Here is a 26976-nt window from a genome sequence, read left to right on the forward strand (position 1 = left end):
ACCGGAACCAAGCAAGATATCATATACAGAAAGCTAAAGCTGATTACTATGCTGAAGCAGTGTCAGACAATATCCACCAACCAAAGAAACTGTGGAAAATCCTTAAAGACATTGGTGCTGGGAAATCAAATAGTAACAGCTGTAACACCGGGATTGATATTGACAATGCAATTTGTTTTGACAAAAAGGTTATATCAAATCATTTTAATAGGTTTTTCACTACGGTCGCTGCCAGTCTGGCTTCACATCTACCAATAGGATCTGGGAATTTTGGGGCATCCTTTCTGAGGTCCATTTACAAAGACGTATCACCTGACTCATTTGATCTTTGCACAATATCAAATGAAAAGATTGGGGAGATGTTAGCATCCTTATCCACCAACAAGGCCACTGGCATGGATCAAATTCCAGCCAGATTCATTAAGGACAGTGCTAATGTTGTAGGGGGCGCTATTGCACATATTATAAATTTGTCTATACAACTTGGTAAAGTGCCAATTGAAATGAAATGGGCCAGGGTACTCCCTCTATTCAAGAAAAAATAGTAGGACAGATGTTAAAAACTATAGACCAGTGTCAATTCTGCCAACTTTGTCCAAAATTTTGGAGAGAGTGGTCTTTGATCAGATGGAGAGGTATTTGTCCCAGAACAACTTGCTATATGACCTCCAATCTGGTTTTAGATCTGCTTACTCCTCTAACACATGCCTCTCTCACCTATGTGATTACATCAGACAAGAAAGTGAAAAAGGAAATTATACTGGCATGGTTTTTTTGGATTTACAGAAAGCGTTTGACACTGTGGACCATTCAATTCTTTTATCTAAGTTGCAATGCATGGGTTTTGGCCAGGCATCATTACAGTGGTTCAAATCATACCTATCAAATAGAAGTCAAATCTGTGATTATGATGGAGTATTGTCAGAACCTTTGCAAATATCTTGTGGGGTGCCCCAAGGCTCAATTTTAGGCCCTTTGTTATTTCTTATTTATGTAAATGATATGCCAGCAGCTGTTAAATGTAAAGTAATTCTCTATGCTGATGACTCCTCACTACTTGTATCTGGTAGAAACATCTCTCAGATTCAAGAAACCCTTACTGATGAGCTGAGTAATGTAAGAGAGTGGCTGTTAGATAATAGACTGTCATTACATGTGGAGAAATCTGAATACATTTTATTTGGTACCAAACACAAGATAAAAAAGGCACCCGAGTTAAAAGTCACATGTAATGGTAATGAAATTCAAACAAAGACAATGGTTACATATTTAGGTTTAATACTGGATCAGACTTTGACCGGTCATTCCATTGCTGAGAAGCTATTAAACAAAAGTGCTTCCAAATTGAAATTTTTATACCGTAACACAAGACAGTTAGATTTTAAAATAAAAAAACTTCTTGTGTTAGCGCTTGTTCAGTGCCATTTTGACTATGCTTGTTCAGCATGGTATAGTGGCCTGGCAGTGAAAATTAAAAATAAAATGCAGGTTATGCAGAACAACATGATTCATTTTATATTGTGTAAACCATCTAGATATCATGTCACTTTTAATGATTTTAAGAAAGTGGACTTTCTGCCTGTAAAGCTGTGTTGAACAGCTAAAATTGAATCATATGTTCAACATTATCAATGGTATAGCCCCTAAGTATTTGGGATCCCAAATTGTAATGGTGCATACTCAACACACCTATGAAACAAGAGCAAGTGTCCGCTCTTGCAAGGTACCATCTGCAAAGAGCGTGGCACGTAACTCTTTCTTTTATACAGGAATTGTTATGGAATAGCCTTCCACTAAATATTAAAATGGCAGAAACAAAAAGGGATTTTAAACAAAAGGTCAGGGTTTTTTTGTGGAATAAAGTAGAGAATTAGATGACTTAGGAATGTGAATGTATATGTGATATCTGTTGCATGTGTTTGTATGTCTTGTCCATTTCCACCAGGGACCATGTTGGAAATAAGTGTTTTACGCTTTTACATGTAATCCCTTGGATACCCTTTGTCTTCCTATATCCATAAATAAACCAAACCAAACAACCCATGACTGGCTAGTATAACTGACAGGGCAGGGAAGAGACAGCATACCATCTCTCCCTCCCTGAGAGCCCAGACAATTTTGCTCTCTTGAGCTCCCAACCACAGATGACTGTGGCATCATCAGGATTCGAAAGTGGCAATATCTGGATTATGGGGAGGATGATGGGGGCAACAGTTTTCTGCTGTACCACTTGGGATCCACAGGCCACGCATTTTACGCTACTTCTGGTTAAATTGTGCCTGATGAATAAAACTGCAACAGTATTTTGTGGTTTACTATATAGTCAGTTTCGCAATAGCAGGATATTGCAGTGGGGTGACTTTACCCTCTCTGGTTGGTTACTGTCATATGATAGAGAAAACCTACCTGGTTGGTGGAACATGCCAAAATGAGTCCTCTGGGGGAGTGCTCTGGTTACTGCAGATTGCATTGTACAACAGCTTTCATTCCAGAAACACTGTTAGGCTCAGAAATGTCACAAGATAATGCAGAAAATAACCTCTATAACCTCTTAGACAAAAGTAACACCTTGCTGTCTGGTTGTTCCTGTAGGTGCAGGACTGAGTTCTTTGGTGTGCTCCTCTTCATACCACACCAATAGCTCCTGTCCTGGGTTAATGGGTCGACAGCAACGATACAGAATTCCCCCTCGATACCGAAATGCCACAAGATTCTGTTCTTCTTCATTACGGGCACAATTCACATACCTAAAAGAGTGAGGCAACATTCCAGAAAAGGTAAAAATCAGATCAGAGACTTGGAGAAAGCATGGCAGAGATATCAGTGACAGCAAGAAGATAAAGTTCTTCCAACAAATGAGGAACTGTAAAATCAAAATCACTAAAGGGCAATTCCATGTAAATGTCAACCTCACCAGGCAAAAATAAAGCAACATGTAATACATCAAAACCACTCCCAGAGATATCACCTAGGCCTGTATTTTACAGATGTGAATAAGTTGAACCAATTTGTAACCAACCTAATATGTCACTGTCAGTCTTTCTTTCTTATAATGTAAAACCCAAGCTAAAATCAACTTTGATCATGTACAATTCTATATTATTGCCACAAGCCACAGAAATGTATGCTAAAATCCACAAAACAGCAAAACAATAGCCATCCTAAATATTATTTAAGAACTTTGATAGTTTTAGCTGATATTTAGAGAGTTTTTCAAAGGGTTATGGTGGTTAAATTGCTGATTTTCTAAACATATGCCATGTCTATTTCAGACGCGTCACATCCATAACGGAATTTCGTCACATCCATAATGCTGACTTTTCCTTCCGAAACTCTGCATGAAATACAAAATATTTTAAACAAAGATTTTTTTAATATTCACCTTGGACCCCTCTATCAAATGGATATCTCCATTTCGACATTAGGTTTACGATTTCACAGAGTTTGATAAAAATGTACAGTCACCCAAGAAAAGTGATACTTTTTCTGTCACATCCATAACGCATCTTTTATTGGCATTTTCTGGCATGCCCTAGATGTACTATGGGAATTGTTCTTGTTCTATCACTTCTCCAGTATGGTACAGCCTTAAAATATGCAACACCTGTTTAAATACTGGGAGACAATAAAACATGCACTGGGTCATTTGTTGCCATTATGAGTTCAAGTGTCACGTCCATAACGCTGAAATTGCTCTAAAATGGCCCAAGAGCTGGTGTATTTCTCACCTCATCCAATTCACATGCATCTCCCTTTTTGCATCAATGTATTCTTCACACTGCATGCTCCTGTATACCTGGAGAAAAATACCACATTTATATTTTCTTTACTAAAATCAATCTATGCCTTTAAATGAGGTATACAGAAACAAGAAAGATGGCTCATGCCAATTTTATTAAGCCTCATGAAGGCTGAATTAAAAGGTTCTTGACTGTATCTTAAGATTCACAAAACAGCCAACAAGCTCTGAGATGAATTTAGTAACTATAGGAAAATGCAGGCAAGGCTTTATCAGAATTTAGGCAAAGGAAAGGTTTCTCATAAAAGGCTTTAAGTCTGACATGGCAAAGCTGTGCTGTGAATCAGACCTCTCTGATACACATCTGTCCCTTGTGTTTTGGTCTCTAAACAGAAAGCTACAAAAATGCACAACTTTAAAGTCAGTTCTGTCACTAAATGGGTTTTATACAAAATATTTTGGATTTGTACAAGTAATATTTATTTACCAGAAGTGTTTGGGAGCTAATGTTGTTTTAGTTCAGTGTAGTAGTGTTCATTTTTAATTTAAAGAATTTTAAAATTCACTTTTAGTCTTAGTCATGTCCTGAAAATTGTAGTTACATTTTAGACTTAGACTTTTTTTTTTTTTGGGGGGGGGGGGGGGGGGGGGGGTGTCAAGATTTAATCTTGACAACCTTGGAACGCTTTATTGGTCAGGGCATAATGAACAGAGATTTTGTTTTGCTGTCTTTTTACCAGCCCTCTCTGTGGGCCTGTCATTTCAGGATCATGTGGCAGCATGTGGCAGTGTGTTCTCACTGGTCAAATCACAACCATGTTAGTTAATATGCATTAACATTCTACTCTAATGCAAAAACAGTGCATAGCAATGAAACAAAATCCATGAACAAAAAAAAGGTCAAAAATTAAAGGAGGGGCCAAAAATTTGAGGAAAAAAAAAAGCAGGCATTAGAGACATAGGCTTACAAATGTAAATAAAAAAAAAAATCAACATACTGTTTGGCCATCAGCATCCTGAATTGGCCCACAATGCTATTTTCGAGGAGCAGAATGAAAAGCTTAAGATGGACATTAAAACATAGCTATAGGCTAGGCTGCATCTTCATTTAAAACTGCTGGAACTTGCCCAACCATAACTGACTGTCATATGTACCAGAGGTTTTCAAGCTTGCTGGGGCAGAAGCACATCAAAGGTCAAACCAGAAAATCAAGGCACACCAAATTAAAGTAGGTTATCGATTATGAAGAATGTTACACATATTATGATGGACTAGAAGGTCATTCGCAAGGTTTGACCCAGATTGCATGACAGCAGACTGTTAATTATTATATAGATAGGTAAATCAGACAGGTAATTTTATAATGTATTAAAAACGTGAGGCAACGCTCATTACAGTGTTTTCCATGAGTTACCTAGACCATGGTGGCGGAAGCATTTTCAGAACACACCACCATTTGATTTGAGACTGATAACATTAACTTTACAGTACCTACTACAGTCATCCACAAGTCCAAACAATACCATGGTTATCAATTTAAGACAGCAAACAGATAACATCAATGCAAAAGTTTGCATTGATAATTAGCATTCAAACTTTAGCTTAGTTAGGGAACATTAACAGCAGAGTGTCAGACTCTCATCTCCTTGCTTTAAAACAACGAGCTGTTGAATTTGTAGAGGTTTAGCTTATTTGAGTAAGAAAAGCTGCTAACACATCTGGTAGCATGTATTCGTCATTCAAAATACAAGCACATGCTCTAACCAAAGTTCAAAATAGGTTTATTTTTGGCTAAACTGAAATTAGTCTGCATGTTCTCTATTCAATATTTTCTAAAAAAAATAAAATAAAATAATAATAAACCAATTAAACACAGGTAACCACTTCTGCTTCCTTCCTTTGAGGGCTGAAATGTATGCTCTAGTCATTTTTTAACCGTTTATGAACTGTTAAACTCCTTAACCATGATTTCCGGGTGTGACCTTTTTGCTGTGGCATTACAACCAGTGTGTTTATGCTTAAATTACTAAAGCACAAAATTGTTTTGAGCAAGTTCTTCATAGAGCTAAACTCTTAAATTTTGCTCTCAAAGTGCACCAGTTTGATACATTTAACTTTAAAATAAACAAAATTATCTTACAAGGGAGCATGCCCCCAAGTGAGGTCCACTGACCATAGTTTCACAAAATCCTGAGGGAAACATACAGTGGTAAACCCTTTAGAATTTTCTATATATTTCTACATAAATATTACCTAAAACGTCATCAGAATTTCACACAAGTCCTAGAAGTAGATAAGAAGAACCCAGTTAAACAAATGAAACAAAAATATTATACTTGGTCATTTATTTATTTATTGAGGAAAATGATCCAATATTACATATCTGTGAGTGGGAAAAGTATGTGAACCTCTAGGATTAGCAGTTAATTTGAAGGTGAAATTAGAATCAGGTGTTTTCAATCAATGGGATGACAATCAGGTGTGAGTGGGCACCCTGTTTTATTTAAAGAACAGGGATCTATCAAAGTCTGATCTTCACAACACATGTTTGTGGAAGTGCATCATGGCACGAACAAAGGAGATTTCTGAGGACCTCAGAAAAAGCACTGTTGATGCTCATCAGGCTGGAAAAGGTAACAAAACCATTTCTAAAGAGTTTGGATTCCACCAATCCACAGTCAGACAGATTATGTCCAAATTGAGGAAATTCAAGACCATTGTTACCCTCCCCAGGAGTGGTCAACCAACAAAGATCACTCCAAGAGCAAGGCATGTAATAGTCGGCGAGGTCACAAAGGACCTCTGGGTAACTTCTAAGCAACTGAAGGCCTCTCTCACATTGGCTAATGTTAATGTTCATGAGTCCACCATCAAGAGAACACCTGAACAACAATTGTGTGCATGGCAGGTGTTGGTAACTCGCCAGCGCCCCCTATAACGATCCCACAATTTCCTTGCGCGCTCCACCCGGATGTGACGTGAAGTGGAACTGCTTTAACTGTATCGAGAGCGCCTCGATTCGCTCTCTCATGTTCTGACTACTGGAATGGTCGGACGGACTGTAGGCACGCTCGCCTACAGTGTTGAGACTAACCGCTATTGTCTGAGAACAGCCTGTTCAAATTAGTTTCGGCCGAACTTTTGAACGACCCGCTAAGTTTCAGCGATATAGTGGTTTTGATTCTAAACCTTTGCAAAGTTTAACTACAGTTAAGTAGTTTTCCACGCTAAGAGGCATTTGCGGACAGCTTCGCTCCTCTCAGCCTTTTCCTCGTCGACGCATCACCGGAGGTTTCTCCTGAAGCACCGTGGGCCAGCTAGGCCTTCATCTCCCTGCTTCGTTAGCCGCGGTTGGACGCAACGCGCCGCTAACCTCCTCTCCTCGGACTGCGACCCTCAGCGCGGACATCGGAGAAAGAACTTCCATCGCATTGAGTAGGCACTTGGGCAAATTTTTAATTTGTAGCTTATTCAGATGGTTGTTAGGGTCATGTTTAAGCTTTGAGCTATTTAGCATACCCGCTCAGACACGGAAGGTGTTTGTTTTTGTTTGTTTGTTTTTTTTATTGTTTGTTTTGGTTCTGTTTTTTTTTTCTTTGAACTTGTTAGACAGGGTATCTTGCATGATATCTTTCCTTAACTCCATTGCTAGCTTCCCTATCTGATTAGCAGCGCAGCGACAAGTTTGTTATTTTAAGCTCCGAGGCTAGACCGCTACAAGGCCTAGTTCTCTCCATCCAACACATATACACACTCTCTCACTCTCTCTCTCTCTCTCTCTCGCGTTGAGTTCTTTGCCTAGATAGTCTGTTGGAAATTGTTGTTAAGTGCAGTGTTTGGATCCAGCTGTAGCGTGGTCAGATTCTCCTTAGCAACTTATTGCTAGCTACCTCAGGGTGATACGCTAGCTGGTAGGCTTGTGTTCTCGACTAGGCCTGCAGGCGCCATTTTTCCGACGCCATTTTGATACCTTCCTCATTGAGTTACCTGTGATACGACACCTAGGCACTGACCGCCATTTTGTTTAAGCATTGCCAGAGTGGCTAGTCATTAGCATCTGCCCACAGATACCTACACAAAGCACACATTAGCCACCGAGCTAATCCTTTGTTCTATTTAGCTAACATTCCTTTGTTTTAGCTAACACTCCTTTGTTTTAGCTAACGACAAGCTAGGTCTCACACACACACACACACACGCATCGGCTTGCCCTAGCCTCACACACACGCACACAAGGGATTCTTTTTTTTCTTTTTCCTTCTATCTCTTTCTCTCTCTCTTTCCCTCAAATTTATAGTCCAGGTGTAATTGTTCCATTGTTTTGTCTTGTTATTACCTTTGCTGACATTGAATGTATTTTGAGTTTATTATTATTAGTGAGTAGTAGACAAATAAAAGCTAATAAAATTGAATTGCATTTTACTTGTTCCTGTTGTTTATTCACAAGGTCAACTATTTAGAACTCCTTTTTCCTTCAGAATTTAGCTTTTGTATACAACTGGGTTTCCCATCTAATACAGAGCTACCATTAATCTTGAATGTAACCATTCACGGTGAGTGTTAAGATTAATAATTTAAGATTTTATGAGACTGATCTTTATTTATAAATTGATTAATTTAATTATCAATTATTACATAATTTATAATTTAATTAATCCCAATTCAACCTACATTAAAGTGGTGCCCCGTGTGAGGAATAGTTTAATGACCTTGTGAATTTCTCAACAATAACTTGTAAACTGCTGTATACCCAAAATCAACTGCCAAGGTATAACACAGATGACTTTAATGGTGAATCATTAACAGTGTGTTGATCACAGAACTGAAATTCAGCTGCCAACCACAGTTAGCTGATAAACTGGTTTAATTGATTAGTACATTAGAGTAATATCTAATCCAAGTACTTAATTAATATTATTAATAATAATCATTATTGTTAACTAATTATTAATTGAGCTAATTAATACAAGTGAAACATTAGTGAAAACAAAGTAGCTAAGAAACCACATCAATTATTTAGCAACTTGGATTAAATTAAATTCTAACCTAATCAACCCCTAGTATTAATTTCCTTTAAGTTAATTAATACATTTCGAACAAAATGTCGCGTTCCCCATCAAGGGAGTCAGAAGGGCCCCTCCTCTCTCTCTTCGACGTTGTAGGCGATTTAGGCCAAGTCCCGGAGGATAGGAGAAATTACTTCTGTGATCTGGACCAAAAGGCTCGCTTTGATGAAATACACATAGCCGTTAGGGAACTAAAGGAGCGTACTATGACTCTCCCAGAAGGGCTACCCAAATTGTTCATGATCTACTATAAGGAAATGGAACATGTGTGTATGACCCTCGAACAAGAGAAAAGAACACTAAAACGACAACTGGCCGAAGCTCAAAGGAGAGCAGAAAGCGCGGAGAGTAGCCTCGTGGGCCTGAGAGCCACACAAGATGAACTAAAGTGCGAAATAGAATACCTCAGAGAAGAAGTGACGCAAGCACGTCGCTCAGATGAGGGATCGGCCAAACCCTCCCAAGAACAGAGTTCCGCTCTGGAGGAGGAAGAACCTGAGCTTAGAACGGTAGATCAGACACCGCACTCAAGCTCAACTCGCGTGAAAGCCGCGTGGTCGCCACCTCGTGGCGCTGGGAGTTTTTACTTTACTCCCCACTACACCCCCTCGCGCTTCAATATCGCTGCAGCCTCTAGCCCGCAGAAAACGCCGCGCTACGTACCCTCAGACTCCTCTGACGGAGAGGCCGCCTACAAGCCGAAACGCAGACATAGGCGATATGAGAGCAGCTCAAATAGCGAAGACAGCGAGGACCCCTACGGGTCAAAATCAAAACGCCTCGTCGCAGAACGCAAAACTAGGATCCGCCAAATCGACGTCCTTGCGAAAGACATAGAGCGTTTTGAGCCGGAAAATCATAGACATCGAAGCGTGAATGATTATTTCCGGGAAATCGAGCGTAGCCTCCTGGACCTGCCAGAGGCTACGTCGCATGAAAAGGCCAGACTAGTCTGGAAAACTTTAGGTAGTGGCGTACGAGCATTCGTTGAGACCTTACCGCAGTCAGTCCTCGACAACTACAAGAAGATACGCAAGTACTTGAAAGAGGAATACTCGTTGTACGAGGACGAGACTGCTGCGACGATGGGTGCTATTCTGATCAGACAGAAACGAAGCGAACACCCTCGCGAGTACTACCGTCGGCTCCGCGCAGCGTACTTTCAGGGCAGAAGCGAGCCCGGGCTAGAGGAAGATCGCAACTTCAAGTCCCTCTTCCTCCATAACCTTCACCCGTGCATCCGTAACCAAGTAACACTCGCGTGTCGCCAGCGCCCCCATACTATGAGAGAAATGCGTCGCACTGCACAACTAACGTGGGAGACGTTCGTCCGACCCACGGACCGCCACGAGGACGATCCCAGAGTCCTCAGTCTATATGAGCAGGAAGGTCAGTCCTTAGGCCTAGAAGGGGGTGAAGCCCCAAACCGCGGGCCCCCTTGGGCGAACCCAAACCCCGGCCACCAGACGTCGAGTCAACCCAAAGGTAACTGGAAAGTTCGACAAGCTGGAGCCAAGGGGGAACAGGGCCCCAACGCCAAAGGGCAAGGTAACCGCAAACCTGGCAGTCACGGCCCTAAATCTCAGAATAGCGGACAGTCAAGGCCCCATCGCAACTCCTCTCGAAGGGAGCGGAGCCCTAAGCTAGCTACCGCTAAACAAGCCAACCAAGAGCCGCTTGGGATGGCAGAACTGAGGGCTGAATTAGCACGGATTAAACAAGCCAACCAAGAGCCGCTTGGGATGGCAGAACTGAGGACCGAATTAGCACGAGTTAAACAACTGCTGAGCAATAAGAACAGGAAGGGTAAGCCGAGCAAGGACAGGGACGAACCGTCAGCATGACTAGGCCGGGACCCATCCCCACCACCACCGCGTGTCTACCTCGTGGGGTGGGGAAAGGACCCCTGCCCAATAGGCAGCGATGAGTTGAAACCACCCCCTCCGTTAGTGAAGCCTGACCCGCAGGATGCACCCCTGACGCAGTTTCTTGGAGATTTGGTTAGGAAAGGCAACGCCAAGCGTATCTATACCCCAGTGGTGGTAGAAGGCAACGTTTCCCTCCAAGCTCTCTTGGATACCGGGTCAGAAATCACCCTGATGTGTTCCAAAGTCTTTGCAGAGGTTTCTGATGCGCGGCGCGCGCAAGGTAGACCCATCAGAACCGAACGTTGTGACGTCAACTTGGTTAGCTTCACCCAGAATCAAGCACCAGTAACAACCATTGCGTGGTTAGAACTCACCTTCCAGGGCATGTCCATCACTCACCCCACTTACATCTGCTCTGTTGGGGTAGAACCGTTCCTCATTGGCCAAGACCTACTGGATAGGCTAGCGCCCCTCATTGACTGTCGTCGTGGGCAACTGTGGGCCCAGGTCGCGTCCCCACAGACCCCAGATCCTCGTCGTCACGATCGAGCCTGTTGCGATGAAGTTAGCGTGGAGGCTACTCCACCGATAGCTGAGTCAGGGCAGGTCCCCGAGAACCTCGAGACCACTCCGCTCCACCCTGAGCCGAGTCAAGACGCACCAAACTCAACCGACACTCTTCTCAACCGCAACGCGCTTGATGGCCACCCGTCTTTCCTTTGCTTTCTTGGCGAATCTGCCCCAACCAGGTACTACCCCTGGATATCTGGCAACATTATTGTCAACGGCGTCACGACACCTGGCGTCAGGTTAGCGCTTTGGTCAGAGAAGTCAGCCATCAGCCAAACGTGGTTCGACATAGTGCGTCAGAGCATTCCTTCCCCTGTCTTTGTGCAGAAGAGCCACCGGCTACTGTCAGCTGAACAACCCCAGAGCCCCATCAAAGCCACGGGCGTCTGCGCCGTGTCGCTCGCTATCGGTCAGAGAGAATTCCTTCATTTCTTGAGTGTCGTCCCCGGACTTCCTGACCCACTGGTCATTGGGGCAGACATCTTGGTCAGACTGGGAGCCCAACTGGACCTAGTCAACCGGGTCATCTGGACCCAAGCCGACGCTGCTAAGCACCCGTTCCAAGCTGACCCGGAACAAATGCGGTCAGGACAAACGATTCCCCAAGCCTGCCATGTCGCTAGCGAATTTGACATTGTCATTCCCGCTAGGACTGCTGGTTCCCCTCTTAAGCTGGTCATCATGAAAGACCAACAGTTTCGTAGCTCCCAGGCGTTCTTCCAGCCTCTCAGATTCTTCATGGAGCTTGACTTAGCCGTGTGTGGGACTCCGCTGCTTGAAGTGAGTCATCGTTCCACTTACCTCCTGGTTCAAAACTCCACGCGGGACGCCATCACGATCCCCGCCCGTCGGCCTTTAGGCCTTCTGATAGACCAGGCATTCCATGACTTTGAACTCACCATTCCAGTCATTGGTGAGCTGCCAACGCCGGACACTCATTCCGATCCAGTGGAACCTCCCTGGATCACTCTTCCTTTCCACATGATCCGCGTCGAACCTCACGACATGCTTCGCGACGAGCGCATAGTCATGACCAAAACTGACACCCCGAAACACATGCTGGTGTACGCTCTTGCCACGCAATCGAGCAACGACACCCCTGCAACTGAGGTCGTCGATTCAGCTCTAGGTGAACCGTACCCAGGCTTCGAACGAGAAGTTCAACAACAGCTGGTGAAAGCTGACAGCCTGACCACGGACGCCCAGAGACGACAGCTCCGTGAACTGTTCTACGACTTCAAGGCGATCTGGGCGCGAGATTCTAATGACTGCGGAGTCACGGACATCCACACCGTCCGAATCCCAACAGATCCGAACGCTCCACCGACGTTTGTGCGGCAATACAAAATCCCGTTAGCCGCATACGACTCAATACAAGAAACACTGGACACTCTGCTGGAAAAGCAGATCATTCGTGAGTGTAACTCAACTTACAACTCCCCCTTGTGGCCGGTGCTGAAACCGAACGGCAAGTGGCGTCTCACCATTGACTATAGGCAGCTGAACAAGCAAGTGCCCTTGTCAAGATGGCCCATGATCCATCTGGATCAAGAACTTGCCAAGGTGAAGGGTGCAAAGTTCTTCTCCACCGCCGACGTGGCGAGTGGATTCTGGACCATGCGCGTGGATCCAGCTGACCAGCACAAGCTGGCCTTTTCCTTTGGGAACCGCCAGCTAACTTTCAACCGATGTCCGTTCGGCTACGCGAACTCCCCCGCTGAATTCAACATCATCTTGCATAAGGCAATGAGCGATGCCGCAGCTCGTGGCAACTTGATCTATGTCGATGACATCCTCATTAGGTCACAGACTTTTGATGCACACCTCGAAGAGATACGCCATGTTCTGTCTCAGCTGTCCAGAGCAGGAGCGAAGCTCTCTGTCACCAAAGGGCAGTGGTGTCGCACCAAAGTTGAATACGTTGGACTGTGCGTCGGGCCAGATGGCATTGAACCCCAGTCGGGGAGGGTGCGGGCTATCCAAGACATCAAAGCCCCATCCAACGTACCCGAACTCAGGAGCTTCTTAGGGGTCTGCAACTACTCCCGACAGTTCATTGAGGACTACGCGGAGATAGCACGACCGCTCACCGAGCTCCTCCGGAAGGATAAACCCTTCCAGTGGAGTGACCCTCAAGAACTCGCGTTCAAGAGCATGAAGCAGAAGCTCTGCTCCGCTCCCTGCCTCGCGTATCCCGACAAAGACAAACCGTTCTTCTTGGAGGCTAGTTTCTCCACCCACTGCCTGAGCGCTGCACTGTCACAGCAGCATGACAAAGATCGCCGTGTCGTAGCATACGCCAGTCGGCCCCTCAGTGCTGTGGAGTTTAAATTTTCAGACTGCGAAAAAGCCCTGCTGGCCACGGTCTGGGCCGTTGAACACTTTCGCAGTTACATTGGTGGCCAGAAGGTGGTGATAGAGACCAATCATCAACCGGTCTCGTTCTTGAACAGCCAGAGGCTGAGAGAGGGAAGAGTTTCGAATAGTCGCATCGCAGCTTGGATGATGGCACTACAGGGCTACAACGTTGAGGTGAAGTACGCCCAGAACCACAAGATGGCGCTTGGCCGAGGCCTGGCGGAATGCCAGCATTGCGACTGCGAGAATAGTCCAGATCAAACCGAACTAACAACCGTACTTGCTCTCCCCTCCGACCACCACTACTATGACGAGAACGTCTGCAAAGACCTCCCCACCGCTTACATAGATGGATGCTCATTCCATCATGAACGCAAAGTGCAAGCCGGTGTCGGTATCGTATGGGCGAACGGCCCTATACAAGGGAAATACCAACATCGACTCGGGGCTAAGACTAGCCAATATGCGGAGGTAGCAGCCGTGCTCATCGTCCTGCAACAAGCTGCCTGTGAGAACATCAAGCGGTTAGTCCTCTGCTCTGATTCAAATTATGCCAGGCATAGCTTCGTCTCACACTTTCCCTCGTGGAAGGTGCAGGACATGAAAAACGCAAGGGGCAAGGAAGTGAAACACTCCGAACTCTTCCTAGCATGCGATCGACTCGTAACCGAACAGGGAATGTGCGTCTATTGGAAGAAGGTGAAGGGACATTCTCAAGTCCCAGGACCTGACAAAGTCGGTAACGATGAGGCAGATGGCCTCGCCAAAGCGGGAGCCGTAGACGGCCCCCTTTGGGAATTCCAGCCGTCCTGGCTTCCCGAGACGCCACACCATAACGTAACCGCGATTACTCGCCGACAGGCTAGAGCAGGTCAAACTGACGCAGTACCCCAAGCAGGAACAGTGCAACTCGGCCGACTGCCCCAGGATGCCGACCTGGTGTCTATGCAGGAAAGGGATCCCGTGATCCACCAGATCCGTAAGTTCCTTGCGGACCCCGTGGCGTCCCCAATTTCCCCACAAGAGTTGCAACAGTCCCGAGACTTAAATCACCTTCACAATCTCAAAAACGGCTTAAAACTCGAGAAAGGACTCCTGGTGTACACACCACGCAACCAGGGACCTCCCCGGTGGGTCGTGCCCACAGATCATAGGGGGGTCATGTTGCAGTACGCTCACGACAGCCCGTGCGGGGGCCATAGGAACGCTCAGGCGACCTACCAGACACTCCAACAGATTGTCTATTGGCCCTTCATGATTCAGGACGTTACCGAGTATGTTAAAGGGTGCTTGATTTGCTGCCAATTCCGACCAGCCCAACCGTTGAACCGCGCCCCACTGCAAAGCAAAGGCATCTCATTCCCCTGGTCTAATCTCCAGATAGACTGGGTTGGACCAGTGCCGAAATCGGCTCGAGGTAATAAGTACCTCCTGACCGTCACTTGCGCATTCACGAAGTGGGTGGAATGCTTGCCCGCCCCAAACGAAACCGCAGAGACCACCGCTCTCCTTCTTATGAACCATGTGTTCAGCCGTTGGGGCTTGCCCCTATCCATTGATTCCGACCGAGGTACTCATTTCACCGCAGAGGTCATGAGAGTGTTGTGGGAGATGCTCGGAGTCGAGGCAAAATTCCACATCGCGTATCATCCTCAGTCTTCCGGTCAGGTCGAACGTGCCAACCAAACCATCGTGAGCATGCTTCGCAAGTATGTTAGCCACCATGGCAAAGATTGGGACATCAAACTCCCTCTGGTGCTGATGGCCATTCGGTCCACTCCTCACCGCACCACCGGAGTCACTCCGTTCGAAATGATGACTGGGCGTGAAATGGTTCTTCCCTTACACCTCCTCTACCGACCAGAGGACCTAAGCATTGCCACTGCGTACACCGCACACCAGTACGTCACCGACTTGCAACGCCACTTGCAGGCCACATTTGCGTGGGCCCAGGAACACCTTGAAAAGAGTGCGAAAGGACAGAAAGCTTACTACGACAGAAAGGCGACACACCGTGAGTACGAAGTAGGCGACAGAGTCCTATACTTCAATTTCACCAAACCGGTAGGAGTAGCCAGAAAATTCTTACCCCGTTGGTCCGGCCCTTTCGAAATCGTCGGCAAACTGTCCCCCGTCGCCTACCGCATCAAAACTTCGAAGCCCAGCCAGGCGCCTTCGTATAGATGGGTCCATAGCAACCAAATAAAGCTTTTTGAGCAGTCCACACTCCATAGGGGGGTGGACAAACAATAAGTTATAGCCTGCCCAACTTAGTTGCATGCCTCTCAATCCATAAGCGTGCATCTATAAGTAACCACCCTCGTTACCACTCAAATCGGAATAACAAACTCCTGTATGTTGCAGAATGGCCCCTCTCTGGATCCTCGGCATCTTCCTAGTCCTGCAGACCACATTGGCCGGTAACATAGTGGAACCAGGTCCGCCGAGTGGCATCGTTCTCCAAGATGCCCCAGGACTGCTCCTCACCAATTGCCGCGTCCATACCCAGCGCGTGTACACCCGCCTCGATCCTTGGGACGTGTACCGTAAGCATTTTAGATCGCCCACACAAACAAACCTCGAAACCGGGCCTGACTCCGAGATTGGGTCCAACATCGAACACGCCAAGCGTACCACAGTTCACATGCTCGAACAGTTACAGAAGTTCATAGTCACTGAGGAGGAACTCAGCGGCAAAACACGCCCTAAACGGTTCCTCGGAGGACTACTTACTGCTGCATCCGCCATTGGCTCTCTGTTCTCAATGGGCCTCTCTGCCGTTAACACCGTTAGCCTAACCGCGGTCAAACGAGAAATGAACATTCTTAAGGAAGAAATGCCAGAAATCCAGGGTAGACTACTAACTCAACAGGAGGAGCTGCAGGGCCTAGGCAAAACCCTGCAGGGAACCATACTAACCGTTAACATGCATTCTACATTAATCAAGAACACAGTACATGCCGTAGACAGGCTAGCAGCAATCATGAGAAGCGAAGTCAAGTACGTCCGAGTAATCCGAGACCTAATGCAGGACCTGATGAGAGAAGTAAGTAGCTCTCTCAGCACCCTGAGTGGAGGTAAAATCCCACCATATTTGATACCCCTCAGCATGGTTGACAGCATACTCCGATTTACTACCACGACTAACGTTTACTCATCACAGATTCATCTGGCTTATAGTCTTGGCAGTGCTATCCCCATTTTTGTGAACCCTCAAAACCTAGAAATAGGCTTCATCCTCAATCTCCCCGTTATTGAACGGCAAAACATATACAGAATCAAATCTGTCCTTAATGTAGGTTTCTGGAACAACGACGTACACGTACGTTTGCAGACACCTCCCACCATAGCCTATCACGATGACAACCCCTCTATCTATCTCGTCCCTAACTTAGACATGTGCACCTCTACCAAAGATATCCACTGGGTCTGCCCCAGCAATCCCTTTATCCGAGACACCACAGACCGTCTCTGTGGATTGACAAAAGTCCCCGAGCAGAAGTGTGCAGGCAAATTGTCTATTAAAGATGAAGGAATAGGAACTAGAGTAGAAAGAGCTGGTAATCGGTGGCTAATCAACACTCCCCAAACTGAGATTCTGGTATCATATGATCAACATAACACTGCCACTAGAATGAAGATCCCTAACGAAACCTCTCTCCTGAGTGTCCCACTAGGAGCCACTGTTCACGTGGGTGACATCACCCTCCATCACCTTAGCGCTGACCAGTATGAGACCGAGATAGAAATGCCCGATGCCTTCCCAGGTCACGAACTTGAGATAAACTCCACCCTCCAAGCACAACTACTGCTGGAAGGGACCAAAACCGTGCAATTCGATCTTAAGCCCACTGGCATCGCTACCACTTTCTTGAATAACCGCGCAAACCCTTCGTCCGATCAAGGATCTTTAATAAGCCGAATTGCGCTGGGATTTCTAGCTAGCGGTTGGGTTATCACAGTCTTCATAGCCATCACTCTACATAGGTACATACTGACACTACACCGCAAACTGGACAAAACGATCTACGCACCTGAGAAATTAGATCGTGGCATTGTCCGATTCTCCATCAGGCCTAAGGCCTCCACTAACTTTCTTGAAGAGTAGGCTTGCTAACACGCTAACTAACCCCTCTTTTCCATTTTCCTTTATGGAGTTTTGATTATTTTTGTTTGCTGTGTGAAATATTGTATGTAGAAGGTAGTTAAGTAGCCATAGTGTAATTGTTTTCATGTCCAAGTGCCTATGCTTTCATGCCCAAGTGCCTATGCATCTTATGGACTGTATGAAATGAATTGAACTGTTGAACTGTGTCTGAAAGACTTTTCACAGAAAGGACCCTTGGAACTACCTCATTGTGGAACTACCTCATTGTGGAACTACCTCATTGTGGATTACTAGGGACCGTGGGTCGCAGACTAAACACCATGTGCCCATAGGGTATCACTCCTTTCAGCGCCTATGGCCAAGGGGGGAATGTTGGTAACTCGCCAGCGCCCCCTATAACGATCCCACAATTTCCTTGCGCGCTCCACCCGGATGTGACGTGAAGTGGAACTGCTTTAACTGTATCGAGAGCGCCTCGATTCGCTCTCTCATGTTCTGACTACTGGAATGGTCGGACGGACTGTAGGCACGCTCGCCTACAGTGTTGAGACTAACCACTATTGTCTGAGAACAGCCTGTTCAAATTAGTTTCGGCCGAACTTTTGAACGACCCGCTAAGTTTCAGCGATATAGTGGTTTTGATTCTAAACCTTTGCAAAGTTTAACTACAGTTAAGTAGTTTTCCACGCTAAGAGGCATTTGCGGACAGCTTCGCTCCTCTCAGCCTTTTCCTCGTCGACGCATCACCGGAGGTTTCTCCTGAAGCACCGTGGGCCAGCTAGGCCTTCATCTCCCTGCTTCGTTAGCCGCGGTTGGACGCAACGCGCCGCTAACCTCCTCTCCTCGGACTGCGACCCTCAGCGCGGACATCGGAGAAAGAACTTCCATCGCATTGAGTAGGCACTTGGGCAAATTTTTAATTTGTAGCTTATTCAGATGGTTGTTAGGGTCATGTTTAAGCTTTGAGCTATTTAGCATACCCGCTCAGACACGGAAGGTGTTTGTTTTTGTTTGTTTGTTTTTTTTATTGTTTGTTTTGGTTCTGTTTTTTTTTTCTTTGAACTTGTTAGACAGGGTATCTTGCATGATATCTTTCCTTAACTCCATTGCTAGCTTCCCTATCTGATTAGCAGCGCAGCGACAAGTTTGTTATTTTAAGCTCCGAGGCTAGACCGCTACAAGGCCTAGTTCTCTCCATCCAACACATATACACACTCTCTCACACTCTCTCTCTCTCTCTCTCGCGTTGAGTTCTTTGCCTAGATAGTCTGTTGGAAATTGTTGTTAAGTGCAGTGTTTGGATCCAGCTGTAGCGTGGTCAGATTCTCCTTAGCAACTTATTGCTAGCTACCTCAGGGTGATACGCTAGCTGGTAGGCTTGTGTTCTCGACTAGGCCTGCAGGCGCCATTTTTCCGACGCCATTTTGATACCTTCCTCATTGAGTTACCTGTGATACGACACCTAGGCACTGACCGCCATTTTGTTTAAGCATTGCCAGAGTGGCTAGTCATTAGCATCTGCCCACAGATACCTACACAAAGCACACATTAGCCACCGAGCTAATCCTTTGTTCTATTTAGCTAACATTCCTTTGTTTTAGCTAACACTCCTTTGTTTTAGCTAACGACAAGCTAGGTCTCACACACACACACACACACGCATCGGCTTGCCCTAGCCTCACACACACGCACACAAGGGATTCTTTTTTTTCTTTTTCCTTCTATCTCTTTCTCTCTCTCTTTCCCTCAAATTTATAGTCCAGGTGTAATTGTTCCATTGTTTTGTCTTGTTATTACCTTTGCTGACATTGAATGTATTTTGAGTTTATTATTATTAGTGAGTAGTAGACAAATAAAAGCTAATAAAATTGAATTGCATTTTACTTGTTCCTGTTGTTTATTCACAAGGTCAACTATTTAGAACTCCTTTTTCCTTCAGAATTTAGCTTTTGTATACAACTGGGTTTCCCATCTAATACAGAGCTACCATTAATCTTGAATGTAACCATTCACGGTGAGTGTTAAGATTAATAATTTAAGATTTTATGAGACTGATCTTTATTTATAAATTGATTAATTTAATTATCAATTATTACATAATTTATAATTTAATTAATCCCAATTCAACCTACACAGGGTTGCAAGGAGAAAGCCACTGCTTGTCAAAAAGAACATTGCTGCTCGTTTGCAGTTTGCTAAAGATCACATGGACAAACCAGAAGGCTATTAGCAAAATGTTTTGTGCTCAGATGAGATCAAAATAGAATTTTTTGGTTTAAATGAGAAGCGTTATGTTTGGAGAAAGGAAAACACTGCATTCCAGCTGAAGAACCTTATCCCATCTGTGAAACATGGTGGTGGTGGTGGTATCATGGTTTGGGCCTGTTTTGCTGCATCTGGGCCAGGACGGCTTGCCATCATTGATGGAACAATGAATTCTGAATTATATCAGCAAATTCTAAAGGAAAATGTCAGGACATCTGTCCATGAACTGAATCTCAAGAGAAGGTGGGTCATGCAGCAAGACAACGACCCTAAGCACACAAGTCGTTCTACCAAAGAAAAGAGAATAAAGTGAATGTTTTGGAATGGCCAGGTCAATGTCCTGACCTTTATCCAATCGAAATGTTCTGGAAGGACCTGAAGTGAGCAGTTCATGTGAGGAAACCCACCAACATCCCAGAGTTGAAGCTGTTCTGTATGGAGGAATGAGCTAAAATTCCTCCAAGCCAGTGTGCAGGACCGATCAACAGTTACCAGAAATGTTTAGTTGCAGTTATTCCTGCACAAGGGGGTCACACCAGATACTGAAAGCAAAGGTTCATATACTTTTACCACTTACAGATATGTAATATTGGATCATTTTTCTCAACAAATAAATGACCAAGTATAATATTTTTCTCTCATTTGTTTAACTGGGTTCTCTTTATCTACTTTTAGGACTTGTGTGAAAATCTGATCATGTTTTAGGGCATATTTATGCAGAAATATAGAAAATTCTAAAGGGCTCATAAACTTTCAAGCACCACTGTAGTTATTCTATCTGTCTTTTTTTTAATAAATACTGTCAGTGGAACAACTATCTGTTCTCTTGCAAGTTAGGGTATCTGTGAAAGAAATCCCTCTCAACTCAAAATGTAAAAGTAGATGACCGTGATTGTGTGACATATCCTCGGAGCATGTTGATGGGGAGTGACTAATGTGGCAAGTGTGTGTGGAAGGAGGAATCATGAGACAGAAATCTCCACGTTTGAATATATCTGTCATTGCACATTATACACTGAAATTGGATGCCATCCTACCAGTGCAACATCTGCTTATTAAAAATAATAAATACATAAATAAATGAAATCAATAAATCTCATCTCATCTCTAGCCACTTTATCCTTCTACAGGGTCACAGGCAAGCTGGAGCCTATCCCAGCTGACTACGGGCGAAAGGCGGGGTACACCCTGGACAAGTCGCCAGGTCATCACAGGGCTGACACATAGACACAAGGCAAGGCAAGTTTATTTATATAGCACATTTCATATAGTCTGGCTAACGCGACAAAGCTCTACGAGCTATTGGTCTGGCAAAGATATTAAGCCTAACCGTTTCCCAGAGCCCGTGGTTGACCCGCCTCCCTGAAATGCCTCAGTTTGCTACTGGTCGAAGCCAGAAAAGGCTGTGACGAAGCTTAAACCAATCACATCACATCACTCTTTCCTCTGACGTATGCGACGCGACGGGGCTAACTGGTAGATTAAACTCTTACCCAAGCCGGTCGGGAGCAAGGCGAAAACGTCCTTCCTTTCAATAAATACCTCCAGGGCTGCTCTTTGCTCCGTTTTCAATGAGAACTTCCCGTTGAATGCTTTCAATACAGCATCTATGCGGAAGCGTGAATGAAGCGCTTCCGGCATAGATTCTGTAAAAAATCTATGGCTTCCGGTCGCAGTTCTACTACGTCAGTGCCTTGAACACGCCTCTACCCAGGGCCGTTGGAAATGCTCAAAGTTGATTGGTTCCCGATTTTTCAGGAGCTTGGAAGAGCTGTAGATAGCTTGCCTGGCCAGACTAAGCTCGCAACAGGCCCTCGTGTTGCGTCACGCTTAGGATGGGCGGGCCGAGGCTACATTTCATACACAGTGGCAGTTCAATGTGCTTTACAGAAGTAAAAGCAAAACAGTAAGCAATAGAAAATAAAATTACATAAAATAAATGGGGAAGAAAAATAATAAGAATTAAACAATAGTAGAAATAAAATAATAAAATGAAATAAAAGTTCAATTAAAAAAACCAGCAGAATAAAATAGAATAAAAGTTAAGTAAAATTTAAAACATGCAGAGACTGTAAAAGTAAAGAGTTTAAAACATGTAGAGATGACAATATTAATAATTTAGCAGAAAGCATCTGAAAACAGTCTTTAACCTAGATTTGAAGCTGCCAACAGCAGGAGCATTTCTGATGTCCTCTGGCAGTTGGTTCCATAGCTGTACTGCATAGTAGCTAAAAGCTGCTTCACCACACTTAGTTTAAACAACAGGTTTTAACAATAAATTTTTCTGCTGCGATCACAGATAACCATTCACACTCTCATTCACACCTACGGTCAATTTAGAGTCACCAGTTAACCTAACCTGCATGTCTTTGGACTGTGGGGGAAACCGGAGCACCCGGAGGAAACCCACGCGGACACGGGGAGAACATGCAAACTCCGCACAGAAAGGCCCTCACCGGCCACGGGGCTCAAACATGGACCTTCTTGCTGTGAGGCGACAGCGCTAACCACTACACCACCGTGCCGCCCCCAATTTACCATATTCACTCAAATTGTATTGAAGTATCAAATTGAGATTCTGACTGACCAAGGCACCTCGTTTATGTCACGTACACTGAACGAACTGTATGGGTTATTGGGTATTAAGCCGATCCGCACCAGCGTGCATCACCCACAAACGGACGGTTTAGTTGAACGGTTCAACCGCACCCTCAAGAACATAATTAAAAAATTCGTAAGTGAGGACGCACGTAATTGGGATAGATGGCTCGAACCCTTGCTCTTTGCAGTGCGAGAGGTCCCCCAAGCCTCCACGGGGTTCTCCCCGTTCGAATTGTTATACGGGCGTAAGCCGCGCGGCATCCTAGATGTGCTGCAGGAAAATTGGGAGGAGGGACCTTCACCAAGTAAAAACGAAATCCAATACGTTATTGACCTGCATGCAAAACTCCACACGCTCACGCACCTAACTCAGGAGAATTTGCGGCAGGCCCAAGAACGGCAAGCCCGCCTGTACGACAAGGGTACGCGCCTTAGGGAGTTCGCACCGGAAGAGAAAGTACTCGTACTGTTGCCCACATCGAGCTCCAAATTAGTCGCCAAGTGGCAAGGACCCTTTGAGGTCACACGGCGAGTCGGGGATGTTGACTATGAGGTGAGGCGAACAGATAGGGGCGGGGCGCTACAGATTTACCACCTCAACCTACTCAAACTCTGGAACAAGGAGGTCCCCGTGGCGTTGGTGTCGGTGGTTCCGGAGAAGGCGGAGCTGGGGCCGGAGGTGCAAAAGGGAACATTGGCATCGCGTACCTCTCCGGTCCCCTGTGGAGACCACCTCTCCCCGACCCAACTCGCGGAGGTTGCCCAGTTGCAGACCGAGTTTTCGGACGTGTTCTCGCCCCGGCCCGGCCGCACCAACCTCATAGAGCACCACACTGAGACGTCCCCGGGGGTGGTAGTGCGTAGCCGCCCTTACAGGTTACCCGACCACAAGAAAAAAGTGGTTCGGGAAGAACTCGAGGCCATGCTCGAAATGGGCATCGTCGAGGAGTCCCACAGTGACTGGAGCAGCCCGGTGGTCTTGGTACCCAAGGCCGACGGGTCGGTCCGGTTCGGTGTGGACTATAGAAAAGTCAACGCGGTGTCTAAATTCGATGCGTACCCAATGCCTCGTATTGGTGAGTTGCTCGATCGGCTAGGCACGGCCCGTTTTTACTCGACGCTGGATTTAACAAAGGGTTATTGGCAGATCCCCTTGACTCCATTATCCCGGGAAAAAACGGCCTTTTCCACACCGTTCGGCTTGCACCAATTCGTCACACTTCCGTTTGGGCTGTTTGGGGCGCCTACTACGTTTCAGCGGCTGATGGACAGGGTCCTCTGCCCCCACGCCACCTATGCGGCCGCATACCTCGACGATATCATTTATAGTAATGACTGGCAGCGGCACTTACAACACCTGAGGGCCGTCCTTAAGTTGCTGAGGCGAGTGGGTCTCACAGCCAACCCAAAGAAGTGTGTGATTGGGCGGGTGGAAGTACGGTATCTGGGCTTCCACTTGGGCAACGGGCAGGTGTGTCCCCAAATTAACAAGACAGCAGCAATTGCGGCCTGCCCAAGGCCCAAGACCAAAAAGGGGGTGAGACAGTTCCTGGGGCTGGCTGGCTACTATCGTAGGTTTATATCTAATTGTTCGGACGTCACCAGCCCGCTGACTGATCTCACTAAAAAGGGGGCACCAGATCCGGTCCAGTGGACGGAGCAATGCCAGCGGGCTTTCTCTGAGGTAAAGGCTGCACTGTGTGGGGGGCCACTATTACACTCCCCTGACTTTTCTCTCCCTTTTATGTTGCAGACCGATGCGTCGGACAGAGGGCTGGGGGCGGTTTTGATCCAGAAGGTGGAGGACCTCCCCGTCCTGTACATTAGCAGGAAGCTGTCAGTGCGTGAGGGGCGCTACAGCACGATTGAGAAAGAGTGTCTGGTGATCAAGTGGGCGGTCCTCGCCCTCCGCTACTACCTGCTGGGGCGCCCTTTCACCCTCTGTTCGGACCACGCGCCCCTCCAGTGGCTCCACCGCATGAAGGATGCCAACGCGCGGATCACCCGTTGGTATCTGGCACTCCAACCCTTCAATTTTAAGGTGGTCCACAGGCTGGGGGCGCAGATGGTCGTGGCGGACTTCCTCTCTCGTCAAGGGGGGAGTCGGCTGCAGGCCAGACGGCCGCCCGGCCAGAGTTGGGCGGTGGGGGTATGTGGCAGCGGGGGCGTGGTCAAGCGCCAGTCTGTGACAGGAGGGCGGAGTCAGGGAAGGTAAGTGGCAGAATCACTACACCTGACAGCAATTAACCTGTGTTTGTGTGTCTCCCCAGTGACCGCGCCCTATTTAAGTAGAGAGCGAGAGCAGAGGGGGCTCTCTCCACAACCAGATGACTGGAATGTGTGTGCGCATGTGTGTGTGTGGCTGAGAGAGAAAGATATTTCCACTGAAAAGTGAAAATAAAAGAGTTTTGCGAACTCAGTCTCTGTCCTGCCGTCCTCTGTGCTCCACCTACACCTAGTGAACCTTACAAATACAAACAGGTCTTCCCACCTGTCAGTGATCTGTTCAGCTGCAAGACCCTGAAATTATTAGCTCTCTGACGGAGAAGATTCCCGTGCTAGAAGCGCATGTCCAGGCTTTAGAGAAGGTTAGTGCGCGTGAGAACAGTGTAGTTTCTGTAGGGGAAAGTCTGGATGCCCTAGGTGGAGTTAGTAATCCCCCAACTCCGGCATTAGAGCTCTTACAGTAGGGCAAATGGGTGACGGCTTGGTGGCATAAGCGTAGAGCCAAAGCTACCGCTGAGACTCGCCCACGGGGGCACCACTCCTCTCCGCGTCACGTGTCGAACAGGTTTGCTCTCCTTAGTGATGCACCCGCTGAGAAACCTGAAAGAGCTCTGGTTATAAGGGACTATCATACGGCACGTGAAATTAGCTCAGCCTTTAGGGGCACCAGCAGCTTTAGTCAGGTGTATACCGGGAGCCAGGGTGCCGGACACGGCAGGTAATCTTAGGGTCCTAGGCAAGCACAGGTTCTCAAAGATAGTTATCCATGCAGGAGCTAATGATATACGCCTTTGTCAGTCTGAGGTTACTAAGAGTAACTTTGTAGAGGTGTTTAAATTAGCGAAGGCGATGTCCGATGCTGTAGTATGCTCTGGCCCCATCCCAATGCGGCGTGGCGATGTAGCTTACAGCAGGTTATGGTTGATGAACTGCTGGCTGTCCAGGTGGTGCTCTGAAAACAGTGTGGGCTTTAATAGATAATTGGGCTAATTTTGAGGGCACCGCTGGCCTGTTAGGGCGGGATGGTATCCATCCCACTCGGGAAGGTGCTGCTCTCATTTCCTGCAGCATAGGTCATAGTCTCAGAACAGGCCTAGTTAATTTCTGACAATCCAGAGCCAAGGCCAGGGAGCAGATGAACAGGCTAAACCGACTGTCTGCTACCTGCACAGAGTCGTCACTCAGGGTCCGCTACATCGAGACTGTGTCTGTTCCCCGAGCTCAACAAAAAGGTAGAAACTTTCAGAGAGTTTGTTCCAGTAACCTAATCAATATAAAATTAGATCATACTGACTGTACAGCTGCTGCTAGCACCTTTGATCTAAAGGTGGGGCTATTAAATATTAGATCTTTTGCATCTAAAGCGCTAATGGTTAATGAACTCATTACTGATCAGGAGTTTAATGTACTTTGTTTAACTGAAACATGGATTAAGCCAAATGAATATATAGCATTAAATGAAGCGAGTCCTCCTGGATACAGTTATATACACCAGCCTCGTCAAACTGGCAGAGGAGGAGGCGTTGAGGTTATTTATAATGATTATCTAGGTGTAACACAAAAACCTGGTTATAAATTGAATACATTTGAAGTTCTTCATACTAATATAATGTATGTAGCCTTGAAAAATAAGTCTACCCAGTTAATTCCATTGCTTATTATTTACAGGCCCCCGGGGCCATATTCTGAGTTTCTTTCTGAATTTGCAGATTTTATCTCAGATCTGGTTATTTCCTTAGACAAAGCTTTAGTTGTCGGAGATTTTAATATTCACTTCAATAACCCAGAAGACCTCTGAAAACAGCGTTTGTGTCCATTTTAGATTCAGTAGGGATTAATCAGAATGTCATAGGACCGACCCATAATGGTGGTCACACCCTTGATCTAATACTAACATTCAGGTTAAATGTAGACAATATAGTCATACTTCCACAGTCTGAAGTTCTCAGATCATTATCTCATCTCATTCAAACTATGTCTGAGTAATAATATATGCACCTCACCACGCTACTGTATTAAATGTACATTCACGTCAACTACTGCACAGAGCTTTATAAATGATCTCCCAGAGTTATCAACTTTGATTGGGTCACTGTCAGCCCCTGCAGAACTTGATCAGGCAACTGAATGCTTAGAGTCAACATTCCGCCATAACTTAGATAATGTAGCTCCTC

General features: G+C 45.9%; 1 protein-coding gene and 1 pseudogene across 1 annotated transcript in view; one reads left to right on the plus strand and one right to left on the minus strand.

Moving 5' to 3' along the window:
• Window positions 1-26976, plus strand: part of LOC132867784 (histone H3-like) — a 1068851-nt gene that overhangs the window by 60527 nt on the left and 981348 nt on the right. The gene's annotated exons all lie outside the window — the stretch shown is intronic.
• Window positions 1-26976, minus strand: part of LOC132867699 (zinc finger protein 883-like) — a 90996-nt pseudogene that overhangs the window by 10113 nt on the left and 53907 nt on the right.

The sequence above is a fragment of the Neoarius graeffei genome, chromosome 19 (genome assembly GCF_027579695.1).
Source record: "Neoarius graeffei isolate fNeoGra1 chromosome 19, fNeoGra1.pri, whole genome shotgun sequence".
Lineage (NCBI taxonomy): Eukaryota > Metazoa > Chordata > Actinopteri > Siluriformes > Ariidae > Neoarius > Neoarius graeffei.